Here is a 21743-nt window from a genome sequence, read left to right as displayed (position 1 = left end):
GAGAGGAGAGAGCAGCACTGCCAACTGGCTATAAATTTCATGAACATCATAAATGTAAGTGCTTTCTGGAGAGCTGTACAGATTGCACATAAAAGTCCCCCTTCTGTCCCTGTAAACTAAAAAGAGGGCTTTTTTGGCAAATTAAAAATTGTAGAGTGTCTTCCATGCTGAGCTAGGAAGCAGCCAGGCTGCAAATCCACAGAGCAGGGAGGTCTCCCGCACACGCTGGCACTGCCACTCCGTGTCCCCATGTACCGGGGGGAGCGGGACAAGCAGCACCCAGCGGCAGGACCGGGAGATGCTGTGCTGCCAGAGCCCCTTGGGGCATGCAGGAGGTGCCACCCTGGTGCCCGTGTGTTCGGGTGTAGGGCAAATTTGGGAGAAAACCTCCAAAGGGTGTTGCAAAAGCACACAGCCCCTCCCCACAACCCGGCTGGGAAGGATTCCTTGGAGAGAAGTGGAAAGAACCTGTTTATTTAAACAGGCACAGCACCCCCAGCACACAAAATGGACAATACCGGATGACACCATGTCGCAGACATCTTTTATGAGAAATCCTTTCCTTAGGATTTTTCTGCCTGAAAAGCTGCGAGGCCTCAGGAACAAAATGTAAACATTGATTATCTGCTGCTGTGGAATGCAACAGGTGCAGCTGTGATTGGTCTCATGTGGTTGTTTCTAGTTAATGGCCAATCACAGTCAGCTGGCTCAGACTCTCTGTCCAAGCCACAAACCTTTGTTATCATTCCTTCTTATTCTATTCTTAGCCAGCCTTCTGAGGAAATCTTTATTTCTGTTCTTTTAGTATAGTTTTAATGTAATATATATCATAAAATAATCAATCAGCCTTCTGAAACATGGAGTCAAATCCTTGTCTCTTCCCTCAACTTGAGACCCCTGTGAACACCGTCACAACACCACTCTGTCACCGCTCTGACAAAGATGACAAATTCAGAAAGTCTCTCTGGGGGTGGTCGCTCTGTTCTCAGTCCCTCCTGTGCTGGGGCAGCTGCTGCCCAGAGTAGGCCCCACTAGGCCCAAGGTGCAAACTCTCGGTGTTCCCAGGCCCCAGTCTGGAGCAGGTTCGAGTGGGTCCAAAAAAGGGAAAGGAGAAACAGTCCAGGGAAAATTTGGACTGCTTAGCTGAACTAGCTAATGAGTAGAAGCAAAAAGCAAGAGCAAAGCAAAAAGCAAAAGCAGCACCATGCACTGCCCTGTCTGTGTGTCCCACCAGCCGTGGGGGAGCGCCTGAGAGCAAAACCAAAACAAAACATTCACTCTGCAGAGCCAGTCTGGAAGGCACAGAACAGATATCCAGCATGAACAGAACACAGGAATGGGGATACAGCATCATAACCTCACCCTAGGACACTGTGCCAGCTGCTGGAGGCTGTGGGGACAAGAGAGGGCTGTTCTGGCAGCCGTGGCACCGAGCGCTGCTCCGGGCAGTCCCTTGGGCACTCGGGGCACCTTTGGGACTCGCTGTGCTGACAGCAAGCCTGGGCTGGCACAGGGGCACACCTGCTCATGCCCTGTTGTGGGGATGTGATAAATAAGCCCAGAAAAGGGGCATTTTCTCCTCCAGCTGAACAAGCCCGAGCTTTATCCCCACTTTCAGGGTTTGTATAACTGTGCATCACACTCTCTGCCCCATCAGACAGCCCATGAAACGTAGGATAGTCTGCATCACACGCTATGCCTCTCCATCAAAACCCCAAACATTATCTCCTAGATGGATGGTATTCAGCCAGCACACCCACCAGATACATTCTTGTTTCAGGTACCACATAGCCCAAGTGTTCCTACCCACAGCCAAGCCACAGGCATTCCCTGCTCCTGGTACCAACCCAGCCCCAGGGTCCCTCCCTCAAGGGGCAGTGCAGGGATGGCGCCTGCTGTCTGCACAGCCCAGCGATCTCAGCTCCTCGCTGCACGGATCAGGGCTGCTTTCTCTGCCTTGCTGTTTAATAAGGATCATAAATATCCTCTAATGACTGCATGGAGCTGGCGTTCACAGCAGTCACGGCACACACACGCGCTCAGGAGCTGCTCCCACCAAGCACCTGAGGCCTGGGGCAAGGTAGAGGGATAAAGGGCTCCAGCCCAGGCTGACACACACAGCCAGGCAGGGCACAGCCCCTCTTTGGTCTGGGTCACTGCTGTCTCTGCATCCCTGCCAGCTGTGAGGGCTGTGCTGCTTGCTCAGGGTCAAAATTGATTTTGGGGGCACGGCCAAGTGGGACTGCCCCAAAACCACACGCAGACAAAGTGATGGGGCCCTGGCACCACCCTGTGCCAGGGAGAGATGTTTTAGTCCCCTGGGGCAGCTTCAGCCTTTACCTCCTGTGGGCTGCTCCTGTTCAGCATTAGCCTGGAGCCTTGTGGAGGTGGGGGAATTTTTATTTGGAGACCACAGCAGACACAGGTCCTGGATGTTTTGGAGTTTCAATCCTAGAACACCCTGAGCTGGAAGGGACCCACAGGGATGATCAATCCCTGCCCAGAGCCCCCAGCAAGCCCAGCCTGGGCATCCCTGGAGCTCTGGCAGCCTCGGGGCCGTGCCCATTGCCTGGGCAGCCTGGGCAGTGCCAGCACCCTCTGGGGGAAGAGCCTTGCCCTGATCTGCAGCCTGAGCTGCCCTGGCCCAGCCCCAGGCATGCCCTGGCTGCTGTCCCTGTCCCAGAGCAGGGATGGGAGCTGCCCCTTGGGAGGAGCTGCGGATCCCTGAGCTCTGCCCTCAGTGTGCCCTGCTCCAGCTGCCCACACCAAGAGCCCTCAACTGCTCCTTGTGTTGCCCCTCCTGACCCTTCACCATCCTCGTGTCCCTCCTTTGGATGTTCTGCAATATTTTTGGATCGTTCTTTTGCTATGGTGTCCAAAACTGCCCCCAGCCCTCGAGGTGAGGCTGCAGCAGCACAGAGCAGAGAGGGACAGTCCCCTCCTGTGACCAGAGCCATGCTGGGCTCCACGAGGGCATTGCTGTGGAGCCATGGAGCTTGTCCTGCCATCCCACCTCCTCCAGGGTCTCCTGGGCCAAGCTGAGTGAGAGTTCCAAGCCCCTGGGGCTCCTTTCCCTTTCTGCAGAGCGCACGTGCCCCAGCTCCCACTAGCAGCAGCAGCAGCAGCAGGGAGTTGTGGCTTCAGCTAAATGAGAACCAGGGCGCAGCCAGGCTGCTCTCCAGCGTGACAGCACGTCTGTGTGTGCAGGAAGCACCCTCAACTCAAACCCAAGGAAAAGCACGTTTCTGTGGGCCTCAGAGTTGATTCCCTCACAGCCACCCAGCTGGGACACATCACCCAGGCTGCCTCAGCCACCGTGCTGGGGATTTGGGCAGCCCTGCTCTGTGCCTGGCGCTTCCCCAGCAGGAGATGGAACTCCCACCTTTTGCTGGGCTCCAGGATGAGCAGGAGAGGTGGTTTGGAAAGCCAGGTGTCTGCTAAAGAAGGCAGGTGCCTCCCCTGAAATGGAGAATGTGAACCCCCTTCCTGAAATGTCATAAATTTTAAATTAAGAGGCTCTCAGGCAAAAATATGGGTTAGGAATAACAGTTCTTTAATAGGGAAGAAAATAACAGGATAAAATAAACAATGCAGTACACTAGAACAACAGTGCCAGAGTCAGAACCCAACCTGACACCCTGTGGGTCAGGCTGGTGGCAGCAGTGCCATTGGAATTGTGGCTCAGCCCTCCTGCAGTGTCAGGGCTGGTTCTGCTGGAGCAGGGATCCTGGAGAAAGGTGCAGTCTCTGCCTCTGAAGATCCAGGGGCAGAGGCAGCTGCTGTTCCTCTGGGCAATCCAGTGCAGAAGCCGTGCTGGTGTTGCAGAATCTCCAGATTCTATCCGGGTAGGAATGCTTGGCTCCTCCCTCTGGGCTCCCATCTCCCAATGGGATGCTGTAGTTCTTATCAGCCATGCAGGGACATTCAATAGCTGTTATCAGCAGTGTCCCCTCTGGAGGGAGGAGTGGGTGTGGAAGAGATAAGGCAAATCTGCCCAATAAACAGAAGACAACTGCCATGCAGATGGCAAATAGGTACAATTTGCTTGGTGATGCAGGAGAGCAGGGGAGGTGTTCATGGCTGGAGAGCAGCCTGTGATGGCGTGGTGCCATGCACGGGCACTCAGGCGTTGGCACAGCTCAGGGACACCGAGGAGACCCAGCGTGGGCACCGAGCCGCAGCCACTGAGGGCCCTTCTCAGGGGCACCCTGGGCTCTGCATTCCTCTCGGGAGGCTCAGGGAATTCCCTGGCAATCAGGGGCACTTGCGTTTGGCCTCAGTTTGCAGCAGCTCCCCTGGGCACATTGAATTCACTGCAGAGAGGGTGAGCCCCGTGTGTGACCCTGAGGCCGGTGGGGCTGGGCTGGACACACTGGGGCTGTGCCAGAGGTGAGCTGGGAGCCCAGGGCACATCTGCCCGCCCTGCCGTGCCACCCATAGTCCTGCACCAGTCCCCAGCCCCACTTTTGGGCAGCTAAGCGCTGCAGGGGACCATTTCCACCTCCCTGCTGCTGTTCCTGAGTGCTACAGCCCCTCCCAGGCTGGTGCTGCCCCATTTTCCCCCCGTGTCCCGTGGGATGAGGAGGTGGCAGCAGCGGAGGAGGGCAGACACGCTGGTGCCAGCCTCTCCCAGCTGGCAGAGGGTGAGGTCCAGGCAGCCCTTCTGGAGGGCAATCCTTGCCAGTGAGGCTGCAGGGACCTGCCAAGGGACAGGGACAACCAAAGCCCAGCGTTCTGGATGGGCAGCTGCCTGTGACGGTGGCTCAGGACTGGGATGTCACCAGCAGGGCTCGTGTCAGCCTGTCCCCAGCTCAGGAACGTGATTGGCAGCGTCCCCAGGGGAGCAGGGTGGCTGTGCCAGGGTGAGGATGTTCCCAAACTGCATCTGGAGCCCTGGGCAGTTTTCCTGGGGATCTTTGCTCTCTCAGAGGTCTCCTTGTCCCTTCTCATGGACCCCCCTGTGCCGTGCAGAGACAGGCTGGGCTGGAGCATGACCTGTCCTCAGATGACTGAACTAAACCAAAATAACCCCGGCCCAAGCCAAGCCAGGCTGCCAGGACAGCCTTTTGCATCAATTCCCTAAATTAGAATAATACTAAAGAGAAGCTGGCCCGGGGACAGGCCTGGTGCTGGGAGGGAGGCAGGAAGGACACAGCACATCCCTCACAGCCTGGGCTGGGGCTCCTCCATGGGGAAGGGGCTCTGAGGGGCAGGGCAGGGCTGGCAGCCCCTGCCTGGCCCAGCATGCCCAGCTGGGAGCACGAGTGGCCTTTCCTCATGTTAAAAACGGGACCAGACTCCCTAAATCACTAAAGTGATTTCAGCATTTATTATAATAAAAGAAAGGCCCAAAGCAGGGCCCCGGTCCGAGCAGGAGCGTTCCCATCGAGGATGGAACAGCGACAGCGCTGGGGCTGCTCAGCCGCAATGTCCTGATGCCTTCCCTGGGTCAGATGCCCCTTTTCATCCTGGTTTTTATCCCTTTGGATTGGTTTCTTTTGGATCCTTCATTTGCATGAAGGTTTAAGCCCTTGATTGGCCATTACAGTTCTGTCTAGGCTGGCTCGTGGTGCACTTTACTGAGGTGTGTTATGGTACCTTGAGTACCTTATTTCTTATAACTCCCTTTTTCACCCCTTTTACAGTAACCAAACGTTAAAAACGGGACCAGACTCCCAGTACTAAAGTGATTTCAGCATTTATTCTAATAAAAGAAAGGCCCAAAGCAGGGAGCCTGGTCCGAGCAGGAGCGTTCCCATCAAGGATGCTGAAGCCTGCATTGAATCTCCTTGAGCAGCGATGGCCCTGATGTCCCAGGGGAGCAGCACACCTTTTCTTGGTCAGAAGCCCATTTTTATCCTGGGGTCAAGGTCTGGAGGGACAGGAGCCAGGGAATGGCTGCCAGTGCCAGAGGGCAGGGCTGGATGGGATCTTGGCAATTGGGAATTGTTCCCTGGCAGGGTGGGCAGGGGCTGGGCTGGAATTGCCAGAGCAGCTGTGGCTGCCCCTGGAGCCTGGCAGTGCCCAAGGCCAGGCTGGGCATTGGGGCTGGCAGTACCTGGCACAGTGGCAGGTGTCCCTGGGCTGCAATCAGCTGCCATTGAAGATCCCTTCCCACCCAAACCACTCTGGCATTCACATTCCTGAACCAAGGATGGAAACCAGCAGCAAAACCCATTGCAGCAAATGGAGAAAGGAAAGGAAAGAATGATTTCCTGGCTGGTTCCAGGTGCCCCCAGTGCCATTTCCCACAGGGGGTTTGTAGCCTGGCAAGGCCTGGTTAGAGAGGTTTGGGCTGTGCCAGGGTGCCCAGAGCAGCTGTGGCTGCCCCTGGAGCCCTGGCAGTGCCCAAGGCCAGGCTGGAGCCCCTGGCACAGTGGGAGGTGTCCCTGCCATGGCGGGGGTGGGATGGGATGATCTTTAAGGTCCCTCCCAACCCAGCCCATTCCATGGCTCCATGATCTCTGATTCTCTGGTCCCACCATGTCCATGAGAGCCTTGTCCAAGCATTTCTCCACCTGTGGCAGGTTTGGTGCTGTGTCATTGGCCTGGGATGGCAGAAGGGGTTTAGTGTCACCCCCTGACCTTGGCACAGGAGGGGACAGTGGCTGTTGGTTCCCCACGTGGACCTGTGACCTCAGAGGATCAGATGCTCTGCACTGCAGAGCTCTCTCCAACTTGGCCATTTATTTGTGCCTTAAACAGCAATTAAGGAAAAAAAAGTGGAGCTGCTCAGCCTGCGAGAGGCTCTGCCTGACTCCTGCCTCCTCACTGCGGTGCTGCTCTGATTTCCATCTCATGCATATCTTATTTAACATTCTGGATACTGTTTTGAGTGCCCCAATATTTTAAAATAAATTGCTGCATGTAAAAGACTTAATGTCACATTCTGTTATTCTGACTGTTGAAAGAAAAGTGAAATCTTCAATGGGGCCAGTGGAGCAGAAGCAATCACGCAGAGGGAGGTCCTATTAATGTGTATTACGTTTCATTATTGCAGCTCTGCATGTCAGGCAGCTTCTCATCAGAGCTCACGCAACACATCACAGACTTAACTCCTTGCAAGCAAACGGGGGGGCAGCTTTGAAACTCCTGCTCTGCTCCTCGCCTCCGTGCTGCCGTTCCCTGGTCCCTGTCACCATTCCCTGGTCCTTGGCCCCGGTGCTGGTCACGCCCCGGCCCCTCCCGGCCTTGCTCCCACCCGGGAGGAGCCGGGCTGAGAGCGGGAGGGGCCCCAGGCAGGGAGGAGACAGCGGGGAGGAGAGGGAGGAAGGGAGGGTGGAGAGGGAAGGGGGTGATGGAGATGGAGATGGATGATGGAGATGGAAATGGATGATGGAGATGGAAATGGATGATGGAGATGGAAATGGATGATGGAAAGGGAAGGAGATGATGGAGAGAGAGAAGGGGAAGATGAAGTGGGAATGGGATGATAAAGAGGGAACAGGATGATGGAGAGGTAAGGGGATGATGGAGAGGGAAGGGGTGATGGAAAAGGAAAGGAGATGATGGAGAGGGAATGGGATGATAAACAAGGAATGGGATGGTGGAGATGGAAATGGAAGATGGAAAAGGAAGGAGATGATGGAGAGAGAGAAGGGGAAGATGAAGTGGGAATGGGATGATAAAGAGGGAAAAGGATGATGGAGCGGTAAGGGGATGATGGAGAGGGAAGGGGTGATGGAAACGGAAGGGGGTGATGGAGAGAGGGAAGGGATGACAGAGAGGGAATGGGAAGATGAAGGGGAATGGGATGATGGAGATGGAAATGGATGATGGAAAAGGAAAGGAGATGATGGAGAGGGAATGGGATGATAAACAAGGAATGGGATGGTGGAGATGGAAATGTATGATGGAAAGGGAAGGAGATGATGGAGAGAGGGAAGGAGATGATGGAGAGAGGGAAGGGGATGATGGAGAGGAATTGAATGATAAAGAGGGAATGTGATGATGGAGAGGTAAGGGGATGATGGAGAGGGAAGGGGTGATGGAAAAGGAAGGAGATGATGGAGAGAGGGAAGGGGATGACGGAGAGGGAATGGGAAGATGAAGGGGGAATGGGATGAATGAGAGGAAATTGGATGATGGAAAAGGAAAGGAGATGATGGAGAGGGAATGGGATGATAAACAAGGAATGGGATGGTGGAGATGGAAATGGAAGATGGAAAAGGAAGGAGATGATGGAGAGAGAGAAGGGGAAGATGAAGTGGGAATGGGATGATAAAGAGGGAACGGGATGATGGAGATGGAAATGGATGTTGAAGAGGGAAGGGGATGATAAAGAGGGAATAGGATGATAAAGAGGGAATAGGATGATGGAGACGAAAGGGGTGATGGAAAAGGGAGGAGATGATGGAGAGAGAAGGCGATGGTAGAGAGGAAATTGGATGATGGAGAGGGAATTGGCAAGATGAAGTGGGAATGGGATGATGGAGAAGAAATTGTATGATGAAAAAGGAAAGGCAAGACGAAGTGGGAATGGGACGATAAAGAAGGACTGGGGTGATGGAGAGGAAATTGGATGATGGAGAGGGAATGGGGTGATGGAAAAGGAAGGAGATGGAGAGGGAAAAGGATGATAAAGAGGGAATGTGATGATGGAGAGGAAAGGGGAAGATAAAGAGGGAATGGGCTGATGGGGATGGAAATGGATGATGGAAAAGGAAGGAGATGATGGAGAGGGAAAGGTGTCTCCTTGGCAGGCAGCAGTGAAGTGGCAATTCTGTGCCTCTGGCTTAGGGGAGGGATGCTAGGAATGAACATGCCAAGGTGTTGGGGGTGCTCCTGGAGTTGCAGATGATTTTTTTTGTGGAAAATAAAACTCCTGGAAATAAAAAAAAAAATCCTGTGTATTGTTGTGGCAAAAAAAAGTTGGGTGAGTTTTATTTCCATTTTCTGTAGGTATGGTTTGTTTTCTGCCCTGGCTTTTCCCAGCCTTTCTTCTTGTATTGCTCTTTTTTTTCTTTTATTTTTTTTCCTCTTGTGTTTTTGAGGGATTGAGGCTTTTCTGCTGCAGCAGGTAAAGTTTGGGCTAGGAATTCCGTGGGAAAAGAGCTCATTTTGCACTTCAGTCCATTTCAAGTTGAACACCTGATGCTCCCAGACCAGCTCAGAGCAGGAGGATGATGCATTTCTGCTGGGAGGGGCTGGGGTTGGTGAGGGCTGAGGGTTCCAAACCTGGGGCTCACCCCCTGCGCCCCAGGAGTGCCCAGAACTGCTCTGATGTCCCTTGAGCTGCTCCCCATCTTGTGTGGGTCCCTCTGGGCTGTGGCAGGGCTGAGGGGACAGCAGTACCAACTCTGACCACAGCTACCTCTCCTCAAGTGAGACCTGAGAATCACAGAACCTCCTGAGCTGAAGGGACCCACAGGATCATCCAATCTAACCCCAAACCCTGCCCAGACCCCCACCAACCCCATCCTGGCCATCCCTGCAGCGCTGCCCAAATTTCTCCCCCATCCTTCATCTCCCCCATCCCTCACTCTCACACAATCATGGAATGTGCTGAGCTGGAAGGGACCCACAGGGATGATCAATCCCAAAGCCAAACCCTGCCCAGAGCCCCCAGCAAGCCCAGCCTGGGCATCCCTGGAGCTCTGGCAGCCTCGGGGCCGTGCCCATTGCCTGGGCAGCCTGGGCAGTGCCAGCACCCTCTGGGGGAAGAGCCTTGCCCTGATCTCCAGCCTGAGCTGCCCTGGCCCAGCCCCAGCCGTTCTCCTGTCCCAGGAGCTTCCCCCTCTGGATGAGGTTTTGCTCTCCCTGAGCCTCTCCCAGCCCCATCCAGAGCCCACCCGTGGGTGTGGGAGTGGATCAGAGCTGGGACTGTCGGGATTATTGAGCACTGAGCTGTCAGAGCAGCAGCCCTGACACACGGGACAGCCATGGGGACACATGGCACAAGAGCTGGCTGGACCCTCCCATAGTCTGGCATGGGCTGGCCGTGTTCTGCTGTCTCTGAAGTGCAGCACAGCCTGGCCAGGCTGCTCTGAGTCACCCTGGGGTGTCCCCATGCTCCTGCTTTTGTCCCCCAGGGCTGTCCATATCTGTCCATGTCCTTCTGTCACTGACGGCAGCACAGCCCATCAGCCTGGCCAGGATGTTCTGAGTTACGTTGCAGTGTGCCAGACCTTGCAGCCACCTCCATCCCAGCCTTCAGAGTCCTCAACCTGCTGCTTTTGTCCCCCAGGGCTGTCCATGCCTGTCCATGTCCTTCTGTCACTGAAGGCAGCACAGCCCATCAGCCTGGCCAGGCTGTTCTGAGTCGCCCTGGGGTGTCCCCATTCTCTTGCTTTTGTCCCCCAGGGCTGGCCTGGGCTGTGGCACCTCCCGTGGCTGAGCAGGAGCTGTGAGGTGACCCCTGACATTCACCTAATTGTTCCCTCTCTTTGATTAGATGCACCACAAAGTTGGTAAATGGATCAAATTAAATTTGAGTGGCGGCAGCACAGCTTTGGAACGCTGATTAGATTTGAAAATACCACATTTAAATATCTTAGCATTTGTGGGGATTAGGAGAAACAGGGGAGGGGGGTGTGTGTGAGTGGGGAGGGGGAAGCAGAGGAGGGGGAGAGGCAGTGGCAGCCCCCAACCCACACCCTGTGCTGGGGGGCTCAGCCTGGGCACCACAGCAGCTCCTGCCTTGGCCAGTGGGAGGGACGGGGAGAAGCTTCCAGAATTGCACAGCTGGGAGTGCAGGAGCCCAGGGAGGGGCTGGGGGCTGTCATGGCAGCAATGGCATCCTGGCAGCACAGAGATCATCAAACCCAGTGTGGGGCCCTGCTCTGTCCTGCCCAGAGCCTGTGTGCCCATCTCCAGGGCCCTGGTCCCTCTCTGGGCACCCTCAGAGGGCTCTGAAATGCCTTTACAAGAGCCAGGGAAGAAAGGAGAGAGCAAAGCTCCTGCTGGGGCATCTCTGAGCATCCCAGCACCGAGTCCAGCCACTGTCCAGGGCCCCTGCTCCAGCCAGGAGAGCTCCAGGAGAGGGAGAAGCAAAATTGCCAAGGAAAACCAGCGTGGTGGGGTGAGGAGGAGGAAGGGAGGAGCAGCCAGGGCTGGGGAGAAGCTTCCAGAATTGCACAGCTGGGAGTGCAGGAGCCCAGGGAGGAGCTGGGGGATGCCTGGGCACTCCTGTTCTGGCAGCACAGAGATCACCAAACCCAGCTCTGTGCCCATCTCCAGGGCTCTGGTCCCTCTCTGGGCACCCTCAGAGGGCTCTGAAATGCCTTTACAAGAGCCAGGGAAGGGAAGGAGAGAGCAAAGCTCCTGCTGGGGCATCCCTGAGCATCCCAGCACCGAGTCCAGCCACTGACCAGGGCCAAGTCCCTGCTCAGCTCCTTCCTCCAGCCAGGAGAGCTCCAGGAGAGGGAGAAGCAAAATTCCAGAGGAAAAGCAGCTTTCCAGCAGGAAAAGGGGTGAGGAGGAGGAAGGGAGGAGCAGCCAGGGCTGGGGAGAAGCTTCCAGAATTGCACAGCAGGCAGAGGTGGAGCTGCTGGGAGCAGCTGGGAATGCAGGAGCCCAACCAGGGGCTGGGGGCTGCCTGAGCACTCCTGTGCTGGCAGCACAGAGATCACCAAACCCATCTCCAGGGCTCTGGTCCCTCTCTGGGCACCCTCAGAGGGCTCTGAAATGCCTTTACAAGAGCCAGGGAAGGGAAGGAGAGAGCAAAGCTCCTGCTGGGGCATCCCTGAGCATCCCAGCACCGAGCCCAGCCACTGTCCAGGGCCCCTGCTCCAGCCAGGAGAGCTCCAGGAGAGGGAGAAGCAAAATTGCCAAGGAAAACCAGCGTGGTGGGGTGAGGAGGAGGAAGGGAGGAGCAGCCAGGGCTGGGGAGAAGCTTCCAGAATTGCACAGCTGGGAGTGCAGGAGCCCAGGGAGGAGCTGGGGGATGCCTGGGCACTCCTGTTCTGGCAGCACAGAGATCACCAAACCCAGCTCTGTGCCCATCTCCAGGGCTCTGGTCCCTCTCTGGGCACCCTCAGAGGGCTCTGAAATGCCTTTGCAAGAGCCAGGAAAGGGAAGGAGAGAGCAAAGCTCCTGCTGGGGCATCCCTGAGCATCCCAGCACCGAGCCCAGCCACAGCCCAGGGCCCTGCTCTGTCCTCACTCTGCCCATGTGTGCCCATTTCCAGGGCCCTGGTCCCTCTATGAGCATCCCCATCTGGGTGTCCAAGAGGAGATTTCTGTTAATAGCAGCAAGATGGGGGGCATTCAGCTGTCAGCAGTAAATCCCAGCCCAGAGAGGATTTACAGTTACACAGGGAACATCCCACTGGCAATTTGGACATTTCTACACGATTTCCATGCTGAGAAAATAATGAGTGTTTTAAAAGTGCAGAGTCCCAACACCTCCACGAGGTGTGAATGCTGGGGTGGGATTGAAGGACGTGACTTCATCTGAGCAAAATGCTTTCTGTCTGTCTGAGCAGGAGCACTGACATCCAAATGGGGTGGTGTGGGTCCATCACAGCCTGTGTGGAAGGCAGGAGCTCTTCCTCCCATCCCAGGTAGCCAAGATGGGTCAGGACAGGCTGGGGGATGCTGGGCACAGCAGCCGGGAGCCCTTTGTGGTCCTGCAGGGATCCTGTCCTGTGTGGAAAGCTCTGGCTCCTCCAACTGAGGTGCTGAGTGCAGGGACCCCTCAGAAATCTGAGAGGAGCAAGGACTGGGCAAGGCAAACTTCAGATTGATGGGGCTGTGTGAGGTTTGCAGCCTTGGTGCTGGCAGCTGTGAGAGTAGTGGGGATGGCAGTGCACTGACAGAGAGAACATTTTGTTTGGATTTAGGAAGGAATTCTTCCCTGGGAGGGCGGGCAGGCCTTGGCTCAGATTGCCCAGAGCAGCTGTGGCTGCCCCTGGAGCCCTGGCACTGCCCAAGGCCAGGCTGGGCATTGGGGCTGGCAGCACCTGGCACAGTGGCAGGTGTCCCTGGGCTGCAATCAGCTGCCATTGAAGATCCCTTCCCACCCAAACCACTCTGGTATTCACATTCCTGAACCAAGGATGGAAACCAGCACCAAAACCCATTGAAGCAAATGGAGAAAGGAAAGGAAAGAATGATTTCCTGGCTGGTTCCAGGTGCCCCCAGTGCCATTTCCCACAGGGGGTTTGTAGCCTGGCAAGGCCTGGTTAGAGAGGTTTGGGCTGTGCCAGGGTGCCCAGAGCAGCTGTGGCTGCCCCTGGAGCCCTGGCAGTGCCCAAGGCCAGGCTGGAGCACCTGGCACAGTGGGAGGTGTCCCTGACATGGCAGAGAGGTTGAAATAAGATGATCTTTAAGGTCCCTTTGAACCCAAACCTCTCTGGGATCCTGTGACTCAATCCAAGCTGAACAGGCAGAGCTGAGCTCTGGTTCCCCTGCTGGGCAGGTGAAATGTGGGTGTTCCAGCTGCCTCTCACCCCTCTCCACCCTCCGAGCATCCCCTGCCTGAGCCAGGGCCATCCTGCAGGGAATGCACAGACAGACTGTCCTTCTGAGCTTCCAACCTCCTGCATCCCTGATCCATCCCTGCCCTTCTGGGCTGTGGAGACCCAGGAGCTGTTGGACACGTTCCCTGGCTGTTGGAGCACTGCAGGTAGGACCGTGGGGATGGACAGAGAGCAGAGATCTCTGAAGCCAGGTTGTGGAATTTGTGGTTTATTGCAAAGGGCCTGGGTGCAGGGCCCTGCTGGGAGCTGCCAAACACAGCTCAGAGCAGGCTGAGAGAAGAGAGGGGGAGAGAGGTTGAGAGGGTGAGAGAGTAAAAGGGGTAAGAGAGCGAAGTTCCCGTTACAATACTGTAAATCTTCTTCTGTGTTGAATATTTTAATTCTCACTAACCAATCTAGTCCAAGATACAAATCCTACAGCATTTCCATACAGCCTATAAGAATCACTACATTCCCACACTGGGTTACATTTTAAACCCTAAAAACTCCTCTTTGGGCCCCTTCTGCCAAGCTGGCAGGGTCTGCTCTGAGCCTTGGGCCTGTCTGCAAGCAGAGGGGATTGTTTGATCCAAAGGGGATCACCTTCAGCTGGCCATGCCATTGTTTTCCAGTTGTTCAGTAACTGAGGGATCTCAAAGCTTGCTTTCATTTCAATCTCGCTTAGAGTTTCCATATTCTCACAATCTTTTGCCAGGCAATTATATTGATAAGGCTTTCCTGTTTCATCTTCCCGAACACCTGGCCCCAGGGCTGTGGACACCAGGAGCTCTTGGACACCTCCCTTGCCTGGGGCTGTCCATTGTCCTGGCACAGCTCAGGTGGCAGCTCAGGGCAGGCAGGAGGAATCTGGGCTGGCTCTGGTGGCACTGAGGTGGCAGAGAGCCTGCCCAGGGTGGCTGCAGAGGGCTGGGGGTGTGTGTGGGTGGATGGATGTGTGGCACACACACTGCTGGCACTGCCTCCTGAGCAGGAACATGGCCCTGGGCGCTGCTGGGTGGGTGTGCTGTGGGTGGGCTGCATTTAGGGTTAGAGCCACGTCAGGCTTGAGGTGCACTGGGGCTGGGCTGTCAGACCACCCTGTGCTCCTGAGCATGACCCCAACCCAGCAGAACCCCTGGGTGTGGGGGATAAACCCTGACCCATATCAGGAGGGTTTATCCCATCCCCATGTCCCCCCAGCACTGTCCCCAGCAGAGGCACAAAGGGGCAGAGGTATTTCCAAGGGACAGAGGCATTTCCAAAGGGCAGAGGCATTTCTAAAGGGGCAGAGGCATTTCCAAAGGGGCAGAGGCATTTCCAAAGGGCATTTCTAAAGGGGCAGAGGCATTTCCAAAGGGGCAGAGGCATTTCCAAAGGGGCAGAGGCATTTCCAAAGGGGCAGAGGCATTTCCAAAGGGCATTTCTAAAGGGGCAGAGGCATTTCCAAAGGGGCAGGGGCATTTCTAAGGGGCAGAGGCATTTCTAAAGGGGCAGAGGCATTTCCAGTGGGGCAGGGGCATTTCTAAGGGGCAGAGGCATTTCCAAAGGGGCAGAGGCATTTCCAAAGGGCATTTCTAAAGGGGCAGAGGCATTTCCAAAGGGGCAGAGGCATTTCCAAAGGGGCAGAGGCATTTCCAAGGGGCAGAGGCATTTTCAGTGGGGCAGAGGCATTTCCAAGAGACAGAGGCATTTCCAAGGGACAGAGGCATTTCTAGTGGGGCAGAGGCATTTCTAAGGGGCAGAGGCATTTCCAAAGGGCAGAGGCATTTTTAAAGGGGCAGAGGCATTTCCAGAGGGGCAGAGGCATTTCCAAAGGGCAGAGGCATTTCCAAAGGGGCAGAGGCATTTCCAGTGAGGCAGAGGCATTTCTAGTGGGGCAGAAGCATTTCCAAGAGACAGAGGCATTTCCAAAGGGGCAGAGGCATTTCCAAAGGGGCAGAGGCATTTCTAGTGGGGCAGAGGCATTTCCAAAGGGGCAGAGGCATTTCTAAGGGGCAGAGGCATTTCCAAGGGGCTGAGGCATTTCTAAAGGGGCAGAGGCATTTCCAAGGGGCTGAGGCATTTCCAAGGGGCAGAGGCATTTCCAAAGGGGCAGAGGCATTTCTAAAGGGGCAGAGGCATTTCCAAAGGGGCAGAGGCATTTCTAGTGGGGCAGAAGCATTTCCAAAGGGCAGAGGCATTTCCAAAGGGGCAGGGGCATTTCTAAGGGGCAGAGGCATTTCCAAAGGGCAGAGGCATTTCTAAGGGGCAGAGGCATTTTCAGTGGGGCAGAGGCATTTCCAAAGGGGCAGAGGCATTTCCAAAGGGGCAGAGGCATTTCCAAGGGGCAGAGGCATTTTCAGTGGGGCAGAGGCATTTCTAAGGGGCAGGGGCATTTCTAAGGGGCAGAGGACTTTCCAAAGGGCAGAGGCATTTCCAAGGGGCACAGGCATTTCCAAAGGGGCAGAGGCACTTCCAGTGAGAGCCCTGCCAGCCTCAGCTGAAAAGCTGGAGAGAGGGAGCTGCGGAGGCTGGGAGGGAGTGGCGGGCAGACAGCAGAGTGGATTTCTGCTTGAGTGGTTATTATACCGTCGATTTGAAGAGACAGATGACGGCAGTGGCAGAGGAGGCAATAATTGAAAGCGCCATGAAACATTAATGAATGCCCAGGGACTGGATCAGGAGTTGTTAACGCTCACTTCGCTCTCTCTGTCTCGCTCTCTTTTTAAAGTCAAAATTGTTCCACTGCCCTCTAGGCGAAGGATTTATTTTATTTTTTTCTCCCTGATTTAAAGGTGTAGGCGCCCACCAAAGGAGCCCTGGCTCGGTGGCTGATCATATCTGCTCCCAGTGGCTTTTCGATGGGCATGGTTTGGGGAGCAAACTGGATCTTGCATCCCTGTGGAATCAACAGGTCTGGCACCGAGCTGAGAGGGGCAGCGAGGGCTGCTGTAGGAATGTGCCCCCTGTTGATGGAGTGACAAAATTATCCTTTCTCTGCTTAAAAAGGAAAAAAGTCCAGAAGTTTCTCTCCTCAATTAGGTAAAAAGATACCTCATAGGAACTGGGGGACTTCAGCTCAAACTTAAGGATAGCCAATTGGACAGAAGCCAATAAGTCCCACTTAAGCAATTTACTAGAAAAAGAAGAGAACAAAAGGAAATAATTGCTTTTGTGGGTTGTTTTACCAGGAGCAAGAACCTCTTGCCGTGGCTCGGTTTTTCTCTGTAAAGAGCTTTGTTATTTTGCTTTTTATTAAAACTTTTCTATTTCCAACACTGCCACAGAATCCATCCTGCTGATTTTATGCCATCTGAGGTGACTGATCTATCTCAGGTATGATAAAGATCTCCAAGAGCTTATGAGACCTGGCTGGAGGAGATCCCAATATCAGTGTGGCAGTGAGTGAGGGGTGACAGCACCATCACCTGTCCCCTTGGGACGAAAGCATCACTCCCATGGGATGGGCTTGTGCATGAGCCCACCTCCCTCCAGACAGGTAGGGTTAAAAATGGGACCAGACACCTGGTGCTAAAGTGATTTCAGCATTTATTATAATAAAAGAAAGGCCCAAAGCAGGGGCCTGGGCTGAGCAGGAGGGTTCCCGTCGGGGATGGAGCAGCACCAGCACTGGGCTGCTCAGCAGAGATGGCCCCGATGGTCCAGGGGAGCAGCACAGATTCAGTGGGTCACAAGCCCCTTTCTATCCTGTTCTTTGTCAGTTTGGATTGTTTTCTTTTTGGATCCTTCATTTGCATGAAGGTTTTAGGCCTTGATTGGCCATTACAGTTCTGTCCAGGCTGGCTCCTGGTGCACTTTACTGAGGTGTAATTTCTTATAACTCCCCTTTTAACTCCTTTTACAATATAACAACCAAACTAACAGTACATGCTTAACCATCTATCAACTATTTTACAACAGTTTCTAACCTATTTTTAACACCTGGGGCAAGCCAAGGTGCTACCCCTGGCCCATGGCTGCTGGGAGGAGCAGGGGGAGCAGCCTGGAGATCATCCCTGCTCCAGGAATTCCTGATGTGGAGAGCAACTCTGCTCCAGGAATCCCTGCTCCAGCAGTCCCTGCTCATGGAGAGCAACCCTGCTCCAGGAATCCCTGCTCATGGATAGCATCCCTGCTCCAGGAATTCCTGATGTGGAGAGCAACTTTGCTCCAGGAATCCCTGCTCCAGGAGTCCCTGCTCATGGAGAGCATCCCTGCTCCAGGAATTCCTGATGTGGAGAGCAACCCTGCTTCAGGAATCCCTGCTCCAGGAGTCCCTGCTCATGGAGAGCATCCCTGCTCCAGGAATCCCTGCTTGCGGCTCTGCAGATGCTCTCTGTGCCCAAAGAGCATCCCTGCTCCAGCAATCCCTGCTTGTGGAGAGCATCCCTGCTCCAGGAATCCCTGCTTGTGGAGAGCATCCCTGCTCCAGGAATCCCTGCTCCAGGAATCCCTGCTCATGAAGAGCATCCCTGCTCCAGGAATCCCTGCTTGCAGCTCTGCAGATGCTCTCTGTGCCCAAAGAGCATCCCTGCTTGTGGAGAGCATCCCTGCTCCAGGAATCCCTGCTCCAGGAATCCCTGCTCGTGGCTCTGCAGATGCTCTCCGTGCCGTTTGCCACTTAGCAGGGCCTCAGGGGTTGAGGAACAAAGAGCTTTTAGCAGAGCTGTCAGCAGCACCGGGGAGGTCTGTGACCCGCAGGTACCGCGCTGTCGCTCAAGCAGGGCTTAGCCAGAGGCTGGGGATCCTCCAGCTCTGCACGGAGGGATCTGACATCATTTACTGCTTGCTGCTCTGGCCCTAAAAGGAAATTAAAAGCCCTTGCCTAAAGGAAGGGTAAAGCAGAGGTGAAGCAGTAAGTGGCTCTTCCATCCTGCTCTTCTCCCTGGAGACGAGCACAGGGATGACACAGAGGGTCCTTCTGTCCCCTGAGCAGGCAGGGCTCAGCAGGGAGGGGTGCAGGGGGGAGCAGGATCTATTCGGGGCACAAAGACAAAGGAACCAGCCCTGGGGACAGCGGGGCTTGTGTAGGATGATGGGGGTAGGATGGTGGGGATGGACAGAGAGCAGAGATCTCTGCAGCCAGGGCTGGAACTTGTGGGTTATTGCAAAGGGCCTGGGTGCAGGGCCCTGCTGGGAGCTGCCAGCCACAGCTCAGAGCAGGCTGAGAGAAGTTAAGAGAGTGGTAAAGAGGATGAGAGAGAGGATGAGAGGATAAGAGGGTAAGAGGGTAAGAGCATAAGGGAGTAAAAAAGGTAAGATCGTAAAAGGGCAAGAGAGCGAGGTTCCCGTTCCAATACCATAAATCTTTTCTGTGCTGAATATTCTCATTCTCACTAACCAATCTAGTACAAGATACAAATCCTACAGCATTTCCATACAGCCCATAAGAATCATTACATTCCCACACTGGGTTACATTTTAAACCCTAAAAACTCCTCTTTGGGCCCTTCTGCCAAGCTGGCAGGGTCTGCTCTGAGCCTTGGGCCTGTCTGCAAGCAGAGGGGATTGTTTGATCCAAAGGGGATCACCTTCAGCTGGCCATGCCATTGTTTTCCAGTTGTTCAGTAACTGAGGGATCTCAAAGCTTGCTTTCATTTCAATTTCACTTACAATTTCCATATTCTCAAACTCTTTTGCCAGGCAATCACATTTATAAGGCTTTCCTGTTTCACCTTCCCCAACAGGCTTGGGGACTGGCTTCTGCTCCCTGGGGTGAACCTTCCCCAGCCCCTGTGTGGGAATAACCCACAGCTCCTGGGAGAGGGCATCCCTGGATGGAGCAGGGAGCAGGGATGGCTGCACGGGGACAGGGACACCAGGTGGCCTCAGCTCAGTGGGGTGTGGAGGCAGCTGCACACACTCCAGAGGCACATCTGCGCTGGAATGGGTGCACGGGATGGTGCAAAGTGTCACTGCCCAGGCAGGAGGAGGAATGGGGTGAGCTGTAAATGCTCTGGGATGGAGGGAGGGGTCTCTGCCCAGGATAAGGACAGGAGGGGAAATGGGGTGAGCTGTGAATGCTTTGGGTGCCAGGGTGCAGCAGGGCAGGGCAGCAGGAGCAGCTGGCCCCTGCCACCGTGCTGCAGCCCAGGACTGCAAAGAGCTCTTGGATCACCCCAGGGAATCCCGTGGTGGCTCAAGACCCCAGAGCACTGGTTTTGTCCCATCCCTGCAGGGCCAGCAGGGCAGGAACGGCTGAATGCCACGCTAATGAGGGAACAGCTCGGTGCTAATGAGGGGAACAGCTCCTAATGAGGCGGGAGGGAGCCCAGGTGCTGCTCACACGGCCCAGGTGAGGCTGTGCTGACAGGATTGGCAGTGACAGCGTTCAGCAGCCCCGCTGCAAATTGGCACCGTCACTTCTGCTCATTGTCACCGTGCTGGGGCAGCCCCGGGGCTGCAGGGAGCTGCTCACACGGCAGCTGGGGCCCTGGGTCACACTGTGTCACACCAGTGTCACACCAGTGTCACACTCTGGGGCCCTGGCGTCACACCAGTGTCCCATAGCTGCCCTGCACTGAGTCCTTGTCCCTGGGGTCACACCGTGTCACACCAGTGTCACACTCTGGAGCCCTGGCCCTGGGTCACACTGTGTCACACCAGTGTCACACAGTGGGGCTCTGTCCCTGATGTTACACTGGTGTCACACACTGGGGCCCTGTCCCTGGTGTCATACCAGTGTCACACGAGTGTCACATCAGTGTCCCACAGTTCTCCCACACTGGGGCCCTGTCCCTGGTGTCACTCGAGTGTCACACAGCTTTCCTGCACAGAGTCCTTGTCCCTGGTGTCACTCCAGTGTCACACCAGTGTCACACACTGAGTCCCTGTCCCTGGGGTCACACCAGTGTCACACAGCTTTCCTGCACAGGGTCCTTGTCCCTGGTATCACACTGTGTCACACCATTGTCCCACTCTGGGTCACTGTCCCTGATGTGACACTGGTGTCACATCAGTGTCACACACTGGGTTTCTGTCCCTGGTGTCACACCAGTGTCACACCAGTGTCCCACAGCTCTCCCACACTGGATCCCTGTCCCTGATGTCACACCAGTGTCCCACAGCTTTCCTGCACTAGGTCACTGTCCCTGGTGTCACTCCAGTGTCACAACAATGTCCCACAGTTTTTTCACACTGGGTTCCTGTCCCCGGTGTCACACCAGTGTCCCCCAGCTCTCCCACAGTTCATTCCCACAGGCAGGGCTGGAAATGCTCTTTGGGAAGTGCCAGTTGCCCATCCCTGGGTCGCACCTGAAGCATCTCCACCACAGGAGCTGCTCTGGAGGGATGGCCCCGGGGCTGGGGCTGGGCTGCTGTCCCCAGAGCCCCCAGGGAGAGCATGGCAGCCCTGTGCCCATCCCACAGCCCCCAAGGAGCAGTGTGCCAACCCTCTGGTGTCCCCACAGCCCTCAGGGCATTGCTCTGCCCAGCCCACAGCTCCTCTTCCCAGCCTCTGCCATCAGTCCCAGGAAGGTTTGGCCTGGCAGGGATCTTACAGCTCATCCCATCCCACCTCTGCCATGGCAGGCACTCCTTCCCCTATGCCAGGCTGCTCCCAGCCCCAACCTGGCCTCATAAAAATCCCTTAAATATGATATGCCAGAGGCACCATGAGTTCTGCTGTGAGGGCAGGAGTTTGCCCACCCTGTGCTGCCCCTGGGAGGTCGAGGTGTCCCAGGGTCCCAGGGTCACAGAGGAGCTGTTGGTGCTTCTGGAGCTGTTCCCAGCTGAGGGAGGAGCTGAGCTGGAAGGAGCAGAGCTCAGAGGCACAGCAGGAGCACAGGAACAAACCACGCTCCTGTCTCAGCTGAAAACCCAGGAGCACGGAGCAGCACTGAGGAACTCCTTCCCAGCACTGAGAAATTCCTCCCCAGCACTGAGAAATTCCTCCCCAGCACTGAGAAACTCCTCCCCAGCACTGAGAAATTCCTTCCCAGCACTGAGAAACTCCTCCCCAGCACTGAGAAATTCCTCCCCAGCACTGAGAAACTCCTCCCCAGCACTGAGAAATTCCTTCCCAGCACTGAGAAATTCCTCCCAGCACAGCTTTGAGGCAGGGCAGTGTCAGCTGGAGCTGATGGATTTGCTGCACCATGGAAGCACCGGGACACACATCCAGGGTGTGGGCAGCTGTGCCAAGGGAGCTGAAGATGTCCTGGAGGTGAAATCTCCTTCTCCTCCAGGAGCTTTGTCCCCAGGAGGTGATGGGATCTGATGGGGAAGGTGAAACAGGAAAGCCTTATAAATGTGATTGTCTGGCAAAAGATTTTGAGAATATGGAAACTCTAAGTGAGATTGAAATGAAAGCAAGCTTTGAGATCCCTCAGTTACTGAACAACTGGAAAACAATGGCATGGCCAGC

Source organism: Melospiza melodia, chromosome 27 (genome assembly GCF_035770615.1).
Source record: "Melospiza melodia melodia isolate bMelMel2 chromosome 27, bMelMel2.pri, whole genome shotgun sequence".
Taxonomy (NCBI): domain Eukaryota; kingdom Metazoa; phylum Chordata; class Aves; order Passeriformes; family Passerellidae; genus Melospiza; species Melospiza melodia.
This window is presented reverse-complemented; position numbering follows the sequence as displayed.